The sequence below is a fragment of the Marmota monax genome, unplaced genomic scaffold, assembly GCF_021218885.2.
Source record: "Marmota monax isolate L192 unplaced genomic scaffold, Marmota_monax_Labrador192_F-V1.1 WCK01_AAM20220418_F8-fsc00114, whole genome shotgun sequence".
In the NCBI taxonomy this organism is placed as follows: domain Eukaryota; kingdom Metazoa; phylum Chordata; class Mammalia; order Rodentia; family Sciuridae; genus Marmota; species Marmota monax.
This window is the reverse complement of record NW_026694943.1, coordinates 4,625,800-4,638,498: the sequence shown is the minus strand read 5'-3', so window position 1 is coordinate 4,638,498 and position 12,699 is coordinate 4,625,800. Positions and strand designations below refer to the sequence as shown.

Here is a 12,699-nt window from a genome sequence, read left to right as displayed (position 1 = left end):
TGTTATTTTACTTCCTGATTTTCAATGGAAAATGGCTCGATTTCCTCAATTTTCTTCTCTGCATCAAAATACATCTTATCCACCTAGACTTGCCTCTGTGTGTGTGTGTGTGTGTTGTGTGTGTGTTGTGTGTGTGTGTGTCTTGCTGGGGGATTGAACCCAGGGCCTTATGCATGCAAGGCAAGCACTCTACCAACTGAGCTATGTCCCCAGCCCCTCTAGACTTGCCTCTTGCTTTCTCATATATTGTTGAAAACGGTGTTCATTTCTTCATTCAGCAAACATTTAACTGAGCTCCTATCATATGCCAGGTGTAAAGAATACTATCATGAACAGAAGAGGTCTCCGCCCCAATGAAGTTACACCTCCCAAAGAGAGAGAGATCAGACACTGATAAAGGGGCAAACAAAAACATCAAGGGGTGATGCATACAATTCAGAGACAGGAAAACAGGCCATGTGATAGACACTGGATGGCCCTCTTGGACTGCCTGGTCAGGAAGTCCTTCATGAATTCCAAGTGAGAGCTGCATGATACAGGGGAGCTCACCAGGTAAGAAACTGAGGGAAGATGGAGGAGCTGGAACAGGGCCCAGGCCGGGACCATCTTGGCAGGCCTGAGAAAATGCAGGAGATGCCCAGGGCAGCAGGGAGAGTGGGAGCTGGTGCTAGAGACAGGAAGGAGAAGGCCACCGCGGGACACGGAAGCCCAGGTGAACGGCCTCAATTTGAATCCAAAGGGAAACTGAGGCCATTTATCCCCCAAGACTGCCCCCCACAACTTACCCCCATGCCGTGAGCATGAGTCTACCTTCACTCCCAACACACCTGCCTTCCATTCCCCCGCTCCTGTGCCCTGGGGCTCATTCTCACCGTTTGAAACCAGGTTTCGCCTTCCCAGGCTCCTCAAGCAAATTTCTTCAGGTTCTCCTTCCTCTACCTTCCTCAACTTCTCTGTAGACTTAAATTATATGTGGGGTGTTCTATTTTAGGGGGGGAACAATTGGTACTGGGGATTGAACCCAGGGCCTCGTGCATGGTGGGCAAGCACTCTACCACTGAGCTATACCCCAGCTCTCTGGAGACTTAATGTCATTGAGTACCTTCTCTGTGGTAGGACTTGCTCCTCCTGCTATTTCTCAGAAACCCACTTTTAGCCCCTTCTCCTCTCCCCCTGACTCCACCCATTTCTATAAATCAATAGCCCCAGCCCAAACCTCAGTTTCCAACTGGCCCTGCTTGCTCCAGGCTGCCCAGCTCCAAGCCGGTCCCCACCACTGCCATGGTTCTCTCTCTGAAGCCCAGAGCTGGCCAGCACCCTCTCAGATACCTGCTCTGGTTCCACATCTCCTGTGGGCAAAGTCTAGATGCCTGCAGCCTGGCACAGCCTGTTTCCGCACTGGTCTGCCGTGGGCTGGCTTCACATAACCTGCTGCAGCGGAACTCACTCACGTTCCCCTTGGGTGCCAGGGCTTTCCACCCTCCTACGCCTCTTCTTTCACCTGGAATGCCACTCCCGCACTCTAAAGGCCCAGATCCTGCCATGCTTAAAGGCCCAGCTCAAACCTCCCTTCCCAAATGATGCAGCAGTAAGTGGTATTTCTTTCCTTTTAAATCCTCATAGGAAATCCAACAGGAGAGGACTGCTAGGTGGAGGAGGGCCTGTCTCGTTCACTTCACATTGTCTTTGCCATATTTTTGTTGGGAAGATGACTTTCTTCCCCAATCCAATAGCATGATCCTTGAGGCCTGATTTTTTTTTTAATCACTTTAGCGCTTTGCCCAAGAATGCACTTAATGTTTGCCCATGGAATAAACGCTAGCTACACAGAGGAATACGTGCACATAGACATAACGCATCGTTCTCTTTACTCTTAGCCCGCAAACACCTTTGTAATGAGCCTGCCAAGTCTCACCAGCACATCTTCAGGCCCAGGAGAGACTTACTGGCAACTCCTTCCCAGAGCAAGAGTTGGCTGCTCTGGTCTCTCCCAGCTAATGAGGGCTGGTCTGAGTTCCCAGGCCTCGTTCAAGGTCCTGTATGAACAGTCTCCCCAGCAGTCACGGTTTGGCTTAAAAGGTCTCCAATGTCCTTGCAGGCAACAGCCTTGTCTTCTTGAGTTAAATTGTTCCTGGCATTGGGCAGAAAGCCAGGGAAGTACAAAACCATAGAGGATCGATGCTGGTGGGGGTCTCCCGTATCAACTAGACCAACTCTCTCATGGTGCAAATGAGGGACTACAGTCCAGAGAACTGGAGTGACAGACCCCAAACTCCAGACTCTCAGCAAATGTTTAGCTAAATGTTTATTATGAGCAGGGTCATTCTGCTAGGTGCTGGGGCTACTGTGATAAAAGAGAGACTGTGGTGTGGTCCTGCGTTTGTGAAGAACTCTCCAGAGGATAAGAAGCCAAGAAGCGATTTTAATGAGATGTCCTTAAGTGTTATGATATGTAAGGGCTCCCATCAGGACACACAGATTCCCAGTGAAAGTACCAGAAGTGTACACAGGGCTCAGTAGAACTGTGTCAGCAAAAAGAAAGGAGGAAGACTAGCGAGTGGGTGAGACCCAGCCAGACATCCAGTCAATGCATCTCTGTCCTTCTCGCTCCCTTTATGGTACCTTCCTGCACTGAAGTGAGGGAGCCTCAAGACTCGAGTTCTCTTGGCTGCTTTCCAGTTCTCCTCTCCTAATTCCCTTTGACGTCCCAACTCCTCTAATTTTTTCTTCTCTCTTCCACTTGCACCTTTCCTTTCTTCTTTCCTGTCTCCTTATAGCTCTCTGGGTCCATCTTGCCTGATGACCTCCACCCCCCACACACATTGAGCACGTAACACTGTTTAAAGCTGCTGTGGTCACGTGTGCTTGGTGATACCAGAGCCCTCACACAGCACCATGCACACCCATGGGTGCACTCGTTCATTTTGTTAATACCAGTCATGCATCTCCTAGGGGAGGCCCCTGCTGGTGGGTAGAAGCCTGCAGCCAGGTGAAAGTGTGCACCTCAGTAGAGGGGCTCTGGCTGCAGAAAGAGATGGGCAGAGGCCAAGAGCTCCAGCTCTTTGAAGGAATGAGAATTTGCAGAGCTATGTCAAGGGCAAGACTGCACAGGGCCCAGCCAGGTGGAGGAGACATGTGGCCTCAGAGCTGTACAGTTCCTGATATTCTGACCCACTGAGAACCCAACATCCTGGGTGGTGCGTCCACCAGAGAACAGAAATGTGCAATTTCCCCCATAGAAATAATAGGGATTATTAACAAGAAAATAATATAAATTTATATAAAATAATATAAAAATGGCTAAAGGAAGCCTGAGTCTATTCTACATACCAGCTTTCTTCCTTCACATCTAATGGCTGAAAGAGAGGGCCAACGTCTTTGATCCTCTGGGCATGAGATTTTGGGGGGTACTTTTTAATATCCTCAAGTCTAAGATTTAATTTTTCCAAAGTAGCTTTTCTCCCCTGCTACAGCTTTAAATCAGTTTCAGAGTGACAGTTATTTATGGCAGACACATTTCAGTCATTTTCTATGAAGAACCCAAAGAAAGACAGTGAAATTAGCCAATTTCTTCTGATCACCCTTGTTGCGCTAGTGAAAATTCTTTTCAGTAATTCCTTAGTTTTCCAATGCAATTCTTTAGGCCCTGACCAAATAAAATGTAATTTTTAAGTGACATGAGAAAAAACGGAAGGAAATAACTCTCTAAGAGATTTAGGTGAAATGAAATGAAATAAAACCTAAAATGATTTGAAAAGTAGAATGGTACAAAATTCTTGTCTCTGTCTCTGGAGTAATCATTTGAGATAATGTCTCTATATCCTAAGAATATGGATGAAGATGAAATCAATTCTTAATATGCCATTGTGCTTTGGGAAAATGTGATAAAACCGCATGTGTTAGTCATCTTGAGATGACTTAGAAACCATTTATTTTTGAAGTATTTGAAACCTTTTAAGCCTTGGCATGGGAAAGGGAGGGGAGACATTTAGAGATGAAGAGGATACGGAGCAGAGGGGGGGTAGTGTGGCAGGATAACCGGCTGGCCTGGACACTGGGGGTCCTACCCCAGCCGCCCACCTCCAGCCAGTGGAGCCGTTACCCAAAAGAAGGGGCCTGAGTGCCAAATTTACTTGCATTTAATGTATCAGTGTTTACTTCCACTAAGCTTAGGGAGGCCAGGGAGGAGGGTGGGAAGAGGGAGAGAGCGGCTGGGAGTGGACTGCTGTACAGAGAGGGAAGACCACACACACAGCAGGCAGACTCTGCTGCTCTCACAAGCACCAAGGGACCTTCCCTGGACCTTCATGGGCTCAGGTCTGGCTGCTTCCAGCTCCAGAGTTCTGGGCTCCTCAGTTCAGAGATCATGATTCTCTAACTGTGCTGTCTCTTTAAAACAAAATCTCTCCGAGGCCAATTGAATGATGAAAATAGTAATGATTTCTAGTTCATGTCAGACACTTCTAGAAAACAAACCACTTTAAAAAAATCAAGGGACTGGACGAAGCTGGGCTTTGAGGCCAATTCCATTACCCTGCTATTGTGTCTTGACCCTTCCCACCTCGTTTTCTTGTTTAATTGGAGGCAGCGCCAAGCCAGAAAATTTAGGGCAGCCCATGGCATGAAAGCATTGGTACTGAGCACAGCTGTGAGAGAGGAAGTAGATGAATCCTGCTCAGTCTATGCTACCTACACACATGTGCACACGCACAAATGGGAACTGGGTATTCACAAAACTTGCTTTAAGTTTTATACCTGCTATTTCAATACTACTACTACTAATAATAATACCCAGAAAAATGTTCTGAGGACTATATATTTTGGGGAATTTGATTTGCCATGTCTTGTACCACTTGATAATCAATCAAAGGCAGTAAATTGGAAAGTACTCATTACCTTGTAAACCCAAATTTGGCACAGTAATAAAACCACTATGCACGTCATCACTCTTCTTCAAAGGCTGTTTTAAAGTTAATTCCGTTTTTATTTCCTGTCTCCTTCTCAGTTTACAAGTGACAGAGTTTTGTTGTAGTATTTTTTAAAAAGGTCAAAAACAGACGTCTTTCTTCATTGACTTTCACAACAACACGGTTTGCTCTCCAGTGTGGAAAAGAGAGAAAGAAACATACATGGCGTCAGGAAACTTAGTTTATTATTCTTCAAACTTTGAGAAAACAGTGCAGGATGGACCGAGAAGAGGATGTAGCTGATTTGGTCGGGCAGGTGCTGCGGGAATCAGCTTAGGGGTGTTCCCTCCTTGACCTTTATCAGATGGGCTGCCGAGTGGGCATTCTGGCAGGTCACTCTGTCAAAGAGAAATCTGCGCCAGGTATTTTTTTTTCTGCCTAAAGAAAAATTATCTTCTCATGTTATCTAAAATTTCACCCTTATTACAACCTGATATATTTTAAATAGTTTTCTTTAGTGATAGTTTTTCCATAAGCTACTGGGTTTGTTATTACAGATAATGATTTAGAAATCCCCACTGTTGGAGTTACTTCTCTAAATCACTCAAAAACATGGTAAAGGTGTCCTTGTTAATCTGCTCCCAGTAATCTGTAAAAGCAGTGTCGTGTCCATCTGGTGGTAATGTGAGTTTTTATCAGGTCCCACAATTCAAATGGGTTTTCTCCATGGAATCTATATTTCCTCACTTCTAAGTCACCACTTCAATTTTTTTTTTAACTTCAATGTATGCTTACCTTTACCCACTTAGCAAGAATGTGATGTCACAACCAAGGCACCAAAGAATGTCAGCCTGAGGGAAAGGACGAGCGGCAAAACGCATCCAGAATCCGTTATGGACCGCCACCATGGAAAGAAGCCCACACCACACAACAGCACTGCAATGAAAAGCACATACTCAGGGCTGAGGTTACAGCCCATTGGTAGAGCACTTGCCTAGCATGTGTGAGGTACTGGGTTTCATATTCAGTACCACATAAAAATAAACAAAATAAAGATATTGTGTCTATCTACAACTAAAAATGTTTGATTTTTTTTTTTAAAAAAGCACCTTCTCAGAGTTCTCTTTTTCAGTACACTCCTTTCACCTGTGTGTTGTTTGGTCTTGTTTCTTCCCTATGTGGAACAAAGGGTGCTTTGTTTTAGACCATAACTGTTGGGTGCAGAGCAGGCTGAACTGAACAGATGTTGGCTGCAAGATAGCCCACGCACTCAAACCCCCCTCTATCTGGTCCTTTATCACCTGTTTGCCTCAAGTCTGAACATTCAACCCTGCTTAAGGCTGAACACTTAACCCCCCCTTGGGCCAACAAGGCAGCTTGCAGACCCAGAGGCCCCATTAGATTTGGGCTATAAAAACTCCCTCCTGCCAGGCCCCCTCTCTCTTGCTCTTTCTCTCTTGCTCTCTCTCTCTTGCTCTTTATCTTTCTTACGCGCGCTCTCTGTCTCTCTCTTGCTCTTGCTCTTGCTCTCTCCCTGTTCATCTCTTCTCTTTTCTCTCTCTCTCTTTCCTTCTTTCCTTTCTCTTTGTTGCACTGCTGCAATAAAGATCTTTTGGTTGCTCCGAGTGTTGTGGTCACTTTCCTTTCAATAACCATGAAACAGATGCAATCAAAACTTGCATTATGTGTTGTTCTTGTATTGCTGCCTAAAATCAATTTATATTTAAGGCTTTTTTTCCAACAATTTTGTCATATCCTTGAATATAAAGCCATTCTTGTGACTGGAGATATGGCTCAATTGAAGAGTGCTTGCCTAGCACATGGGAGGCCCTAGAAACAAAGAAAAAAGCAATGCTTTGGGGAGCCATGGCTAGCACTTAGTGCAATTCTAGGGATGCACTAAATATCCAACAGAAAATGAATGGAACTAAACAAAGCAAAAGAGCAGAACTCATTACTATGATTATTTTGTTTAAAAATTCAAACTGCATGAATGTTTCAATTATTATGGGCAGTTAATGTCCAAAAAAATATTTTTAGATGCAACCTGTCTCTTGCTGTATGATGTCTTGACACTCTATCATCAAGAAGGCCATCACCAAATGCAGTCCCTTGGCTTTGAACCAGAATCCTGGGCCAAAAAAATTGAAACAAAAGGCACCAACCCTTTTTAAGGAACTAAGTTTGAATCTCTACTAATCTAGTTCTTCTTAAGTGCATTGAGCAAATTTCTGGCATTAGATGATTGTCCATAAATCTTACTTGGTCTACAGAAGAAAGAATTTTGGAATAAAAGTGGTAAGTAGATAAATACGAATGGATTTTGAAACACCCAACCCACATTAAGATGTACAGGTCATTAATTTCCAAACCACCTGCTTTCCATAGTGGAGATAACAATCTCAGACACTATGTGTGCCAGACATGGTATAAAATGCTCTGATTTGTTACCATGTGTAATCAAATAATAATCAAAGAGACGCTGAGGCTCCAAGACATGGGTAACGGATGCAGAAAGATGCTGCCAATTCTACCTGAGCAAGGACCAGCCCAAACTCCCTGATTAGTAGGTGAGAATGCTGAGACCCAGCAAGTTTGAGAGACTCACCCAGAGCTACAGCAAACTTGGGGCCAAGTCATTCCTAGAATGGGGTCTACTGAGTCACAATTTAGGCATGCTTTCCATTACATAGAATAAATAATGACTTAATTTACTAGCGGCACACGAGTTTAACAAGAATTTTTTAGAGGAATATGGAAACAATGCACGTTTTTTCTTATAAACAAAATTCTTCATTTTCCAAATATCTGCAAGAGACTTTCAAAAATAATCTTTGCAAATAATTTTGAACAAAACTGAGAAGAGGTATGCTTGTGCCTTTTTTTTTCTCTCATCTCCTGCATCCTGGGACTAAGCAACCTTTTTAAGAAGGGGGAGCTTAGCTCCCAGCCCTTCCTGGGGTCCATCTCCTCTCATTGCTGCTGCTTCTTATCTCTGCTTTCTCTGCTCTTCATCCCGTGACTCACGGATTTGCTGATATAGAGATAAAGGATGAGGACATGGGGAAATTGGCAGCCAGAGTTCAGCAACAGGGTCCAGACTCCAAGCCTGGCTTAAGACCCAAACAGACCTGGGTTTAAAGGCTGATTATTCTTCTTCACAACGAGGGTTGGGGGCATGTTCTTTAACCTCAACGTCCTCCCTTTAAAATGTCATGGGCTCCAAGAATTGGTATGAAGATGAAATAAAATGACCAGTTCTCAATAAGTATTGCCATGATTACTATTTCCCAAAACTGGAAGTAAACCTGTGTTGTGGCCCATAAACTATATGCTAACATCAAAAGGGAGACGGAAATGATGAAACTTTGATTTCTGAGATAGGCGGCAGGCAGAGATCATGCTCCACTTGTTTATACCCTAAGACCATATTGATTGTTCAAATATGGAAATAACTCCTCACCAGATGTTAAAGAACCACGAACTGAGTCCCTTAAGTGCCCTCCAATGCTCCCTCCCTCCATCAGCCCCTCCCCTTGGAGTGCCTCACCCACCTCACTCCATCCAAGGATAAAGGGTCAGCCCCTGACACAGTGGTGCTGCTACTTAATTGGGAGATGCCCATACAAACAGGCTGTCCTCATACAAAAAGTTTGTCCCCATAATTATTTTGAGTATTCGTTTTATGTTTGAGAAATTATTTTTTGACATTTAGCAGTCCTAAGTACTAAAATAAGAGCTTTGCCCATGGGACCAAGCTAAGCACTTTTGTTACCTTGGACATAATTAGGAAATGCACCTCCTACTCTCCTGGAAGCAGCCCCTCCAGGACACCCAGACTGCAGAGCAGAATGCTCTGAGGCTGGGCTTCTCCTCTTACCTCTGATCTGGACATGCTGCTCCAATGCAAGCCTCACACGTCATCCTACACAAGCACACCCCTTCACCCCTAGTATATGATGCAAGCGGAAATAATAGCACACTGCAAAATCTTTGTAGGGAAGGCCAACAGAGTTCTGCTTTCCCCATGATGTCTGTATGGGTACTCTTGGAAAAAAAAATCAAATACCTTTTTAAAATCATTTTACTATTTTTAACCCTTGCCACCATTCTGACTATTGCATTATGTCCCATATGGTGCTCCCAGTATTGGTCAATTTTAACTTCCTATTTGAATTTCCTGGACCCAACTCCAAATCAATCAGAATGCCTTAGGCTAGAGGTGTAGCTCAGTGGTATAGAGAATTTTGAAATGAGGCAGAGAACTGGAGCATGTGTTTGTGTGTGTGTGTGTTACATCCCTCTCAGTTGAATTTACAGATATTTATTGTAAGACATACATACACAAAATAGTTCTTAAAAAAAAGTTGCTAAAGCAAGTTATAACATCCTTGGAATTTACGGGGAATTTTTCATTTTCCCATACAGTGGATAAGTTAATTTCACCTGCCAGATAAGTATGTAAAAGTAATACTGATTCCTTTGAAACTACTGAACTCTAAAGAGCTGATCTGATAACTGTAGAGATGTGTCTATTCTAAATTGATAAAGGAGAGTGCTAAAAATTCCCTTTTCACCTTTTGAATAAAAATCTTTTGCACACACACTGGTCAACAGTAATGTGCTGTTTTAAAGAATATTATGACTAATAGTTCCTTCTTCTTCTACACCTTTTGCCTCCTTTGCTTGACTTTAATGATCAGCCACCATTTTAGGGGTAAGCATTTGAACTGATACGTACTTGCATATTCATTTTCCAATCTTTTGGTTTTTAACTTAGCTGAGAGTCCCACAGTAGACATTTAAACTATTATTTTGAGTAGAAAAGCTCTTGGTAGGGGTGGAATGTTGGCAGGGAAGACGTTCGCTGTGAATTACTCCTGTCAAGGGCCTATCCCCAGAGGTTTCCCACAGTAGGGAGTAGAGCCTTCTTCAGGGACTGGTTCCCAGAATCCTAAAGATAAAGCCGATGCCAGTGTTCTTGTTGGCCTTGAGAAACTCGATGGTAAAAGGGCTGGACAAACTCTTAGCTGCTAGGCAGGAACCTGGAGGGGTGAGCGTTGTGCTTGGGGTAAGAAGCTGCTCACTGCTAGCACCCCTGTCTCTTTGTTTCAGGGAAGGCCTTCAGAGAAAGTGAGTAGGAACCAAGTTCAACCAGCCTTGGCCATCCAGTTCCTCTAGGTGACACAGGGTAACTTTGATCATTATAATCTCATTATAATGCTAAATTCTCTGCCCCAGGAGTACCCTGTCTACCATCTTTGAACATGCAATATAAGTATAAGCACACTCCACCTGAGCATGCTCAAGAAGGTGGCTTATTCTACCTGTGATGTCCAATATGAATCGGTATAAGTTTTCCCAACAAAAGTCCCTTGCTCCCTTTGTTCGGGGAGACACTGCTTTGGGAGTTATCCCCAGTGCTCTCCTGACTTTCTGAAAGTCATAAACCTTTCTTCACTCTTTTACCTCCAGTTGTGTTTAATGGCTCAGCACCCACCAAGGGGCGAACCCACTGTTTGGTTAGAAAACCAAATAAGGAACCACTTCCTGAATGGGAGTTTGTAGGGTGGACAATGAACCCAGAAAAGAGGCGAGGGAGATGTAGAAGGGCAGGGGAAGCAGAGGCAAGATGGCAAGTGAAGAGTTCAAGGACAGGGCCAGACCAAAGGAGCATGGAGTGGGTCTCTAATGAGGTCAACTTCCTGCTTGACAAAAGTGGTCCTGGACTCAGGCAGGGGACCCAGTCAGACAGACACTTCCATACTCTGCTCCTAATCAGGGTATCCAATAGCAAAACTAAAACAGATGCATGGACAGAGGGGGCACCAGTGAATAACAGTGAGGAGCGTGGACAGGGAGGAGATAAGGAAACGAGGAATTCCAGAGACCATCTAAAGAACAGGCCCCAACTCCCCCATCACATTCCCAGCTCCGGGGTCCCTTCTCTATGGAGAAGTCTTCACTGTCTGTCGCCTTCGCAATAAACCTGCGTCTTGCTTGCTATCTCTGTGTCCTGTTCTTCTATTCTTTGCTGAACAGAGTCAATGAACCCAGCACTCTTAGATGGTAACAAGGGAGTTGATTGGAGAGTGTCAGGAGGGAAAGTCCTGCCACCAAGACTAGTCACCTCCTCTAGTGACCAACATTTGCCTTAGCATTTTTGAGTTCTGCCTCAGTGGGCTTCCCTAAACCAAGCCCTAGGCTGGCCACCTAGAAAAACCTTTCCTTCCTTCCTTATGGATGCATATTTCTAATACAGTACTTAAAACCTGGGTTTAGATCCAGGCTTGGCTGCTGCACTAGCTCTGTGATACCTTCATCCTCTATACTTCAGTTTCCTTATGTGTAAAGCAGAAAGAATTCTCCTCTCAGTAGTGCATGAGATCATAACTCTATCCACTTAGAACAGTGCTCAGCACAAAGTAGGTGCTTAATATATCATACCAATGATTGTTTTTAAATAACAATGTCAAAAGCCTTATTATTTTTGTATGTATGAATGTGTGTGTGTATACACACACACATTCATACATACAAAAATATATATATATGGGGGTAGGGGGGATTGAATTCAGGGGCACTCAACCACTGAGCCACATCCCCAGCCCTATTTTGTATTTTATTTAGAGACAGGGTCTCACTGAGTTGCTTAGCACCTTGCTTTTGCTGAGGCTAGCTTTGAACTCACGATCTTCCTGCCTTAGCCTCTAGAGCTGCTGGGATGTTCTCCATGTGGCACCCGGCATAAATATATTTTTGACATTGCCATCCAACTTCACTATGGAAGGAAAACAAAGCAATGTCATTGTCTCAATGAAATGAACAATAGTCCTTAGCATGGTGCTTATTGTATACTGGGGATCGAGGATTTTTATTGAACCGGCAGTTGTTTCAGTCCACGTTTGCATTGCTGTGAACAAAACACCCAACAAGAACAACCTAGAGGAAGAAAAGTTTGCTTCGGCTCCCAGTATCAGAAATCTCAGTCCACAAAGCGCAGACTCCACTGTTGTGGGCCCTGAGGTGATGCAGCGCATCGTGGGGGAAGCGAACCAGTGGAGGGAAGCAGCCGGAAAACAGAGAGAGAGGAAGAGGAAGGGGCCAGAGGAGGAGCGATCCTTCCAGGGCACATCCCCATCACCCACCTCCTCCAGCCACACCCCTCCTGCCCACAGTTTCCACCAACTTAGTCCATTCTAACTAGACTGGGCTGATGAGGTTACAGCTCTCACCATCAGTAGCCTACCTCTGAGTAATAATAATTCTTGCATTATTGACATAATAATAATAAATAGTAATAATTCTTGCATTATTGACAGGAGCTTTTAAGAGACACCTCACATCCAAACTATAACAGGAATATTAATGAACACTTCTCTCTCTTTTCTTTTTTTCTTTTTTTTAAGCAGTACTAGGGATTAAACCCAGGGCCTTGCAAAAGCTACACAAGCATTCAACCACTGAGCTATATCCCCAGCCCTAAGGAACATAATTTTAACAAAAACAATAAGAAATAGCTTTGGCTGTGCTTCTGTGTGAGGAAGGATATACAAAATACTTAATTTCAAAAATCAAAAACACAGGAGGGAACAAGAATTTTAAAATCAATAAGTAGCCTTGTGAGTCATTTCATCTACATGAAATAATGTTCAGACAAACTAAAAAAGGTCTAACTAAGTGAACCCCAGCTGTATTGACAGAAGTTCAAGTTGCTTTTAGCATTATTTCATCACTCCATAATCAGGACCATCAACAAATATTCACTGGGTGCTCTCTGCCCTAGAGGCAC

General features: G+C 44.0%; 1 non-coding gene across 1 annotated transcript; it reads right to left on the bottom strand.

Moving 5' to 3' along the window:
• Positions 1–1,000: 1,000 nt before the first annotated feature.
• Positions 1,001–1,074, bottom strand: Trnag-acc (transfer RNA glycine (anticodon ACC)). Its single transcript has one exon. It is a non-coding gene; the product is annotated as a tRNA-Gly (tRNA).
• Between the last annotated feature and the right edge of the window lie 11,625 nt (positions 1,075–12,699).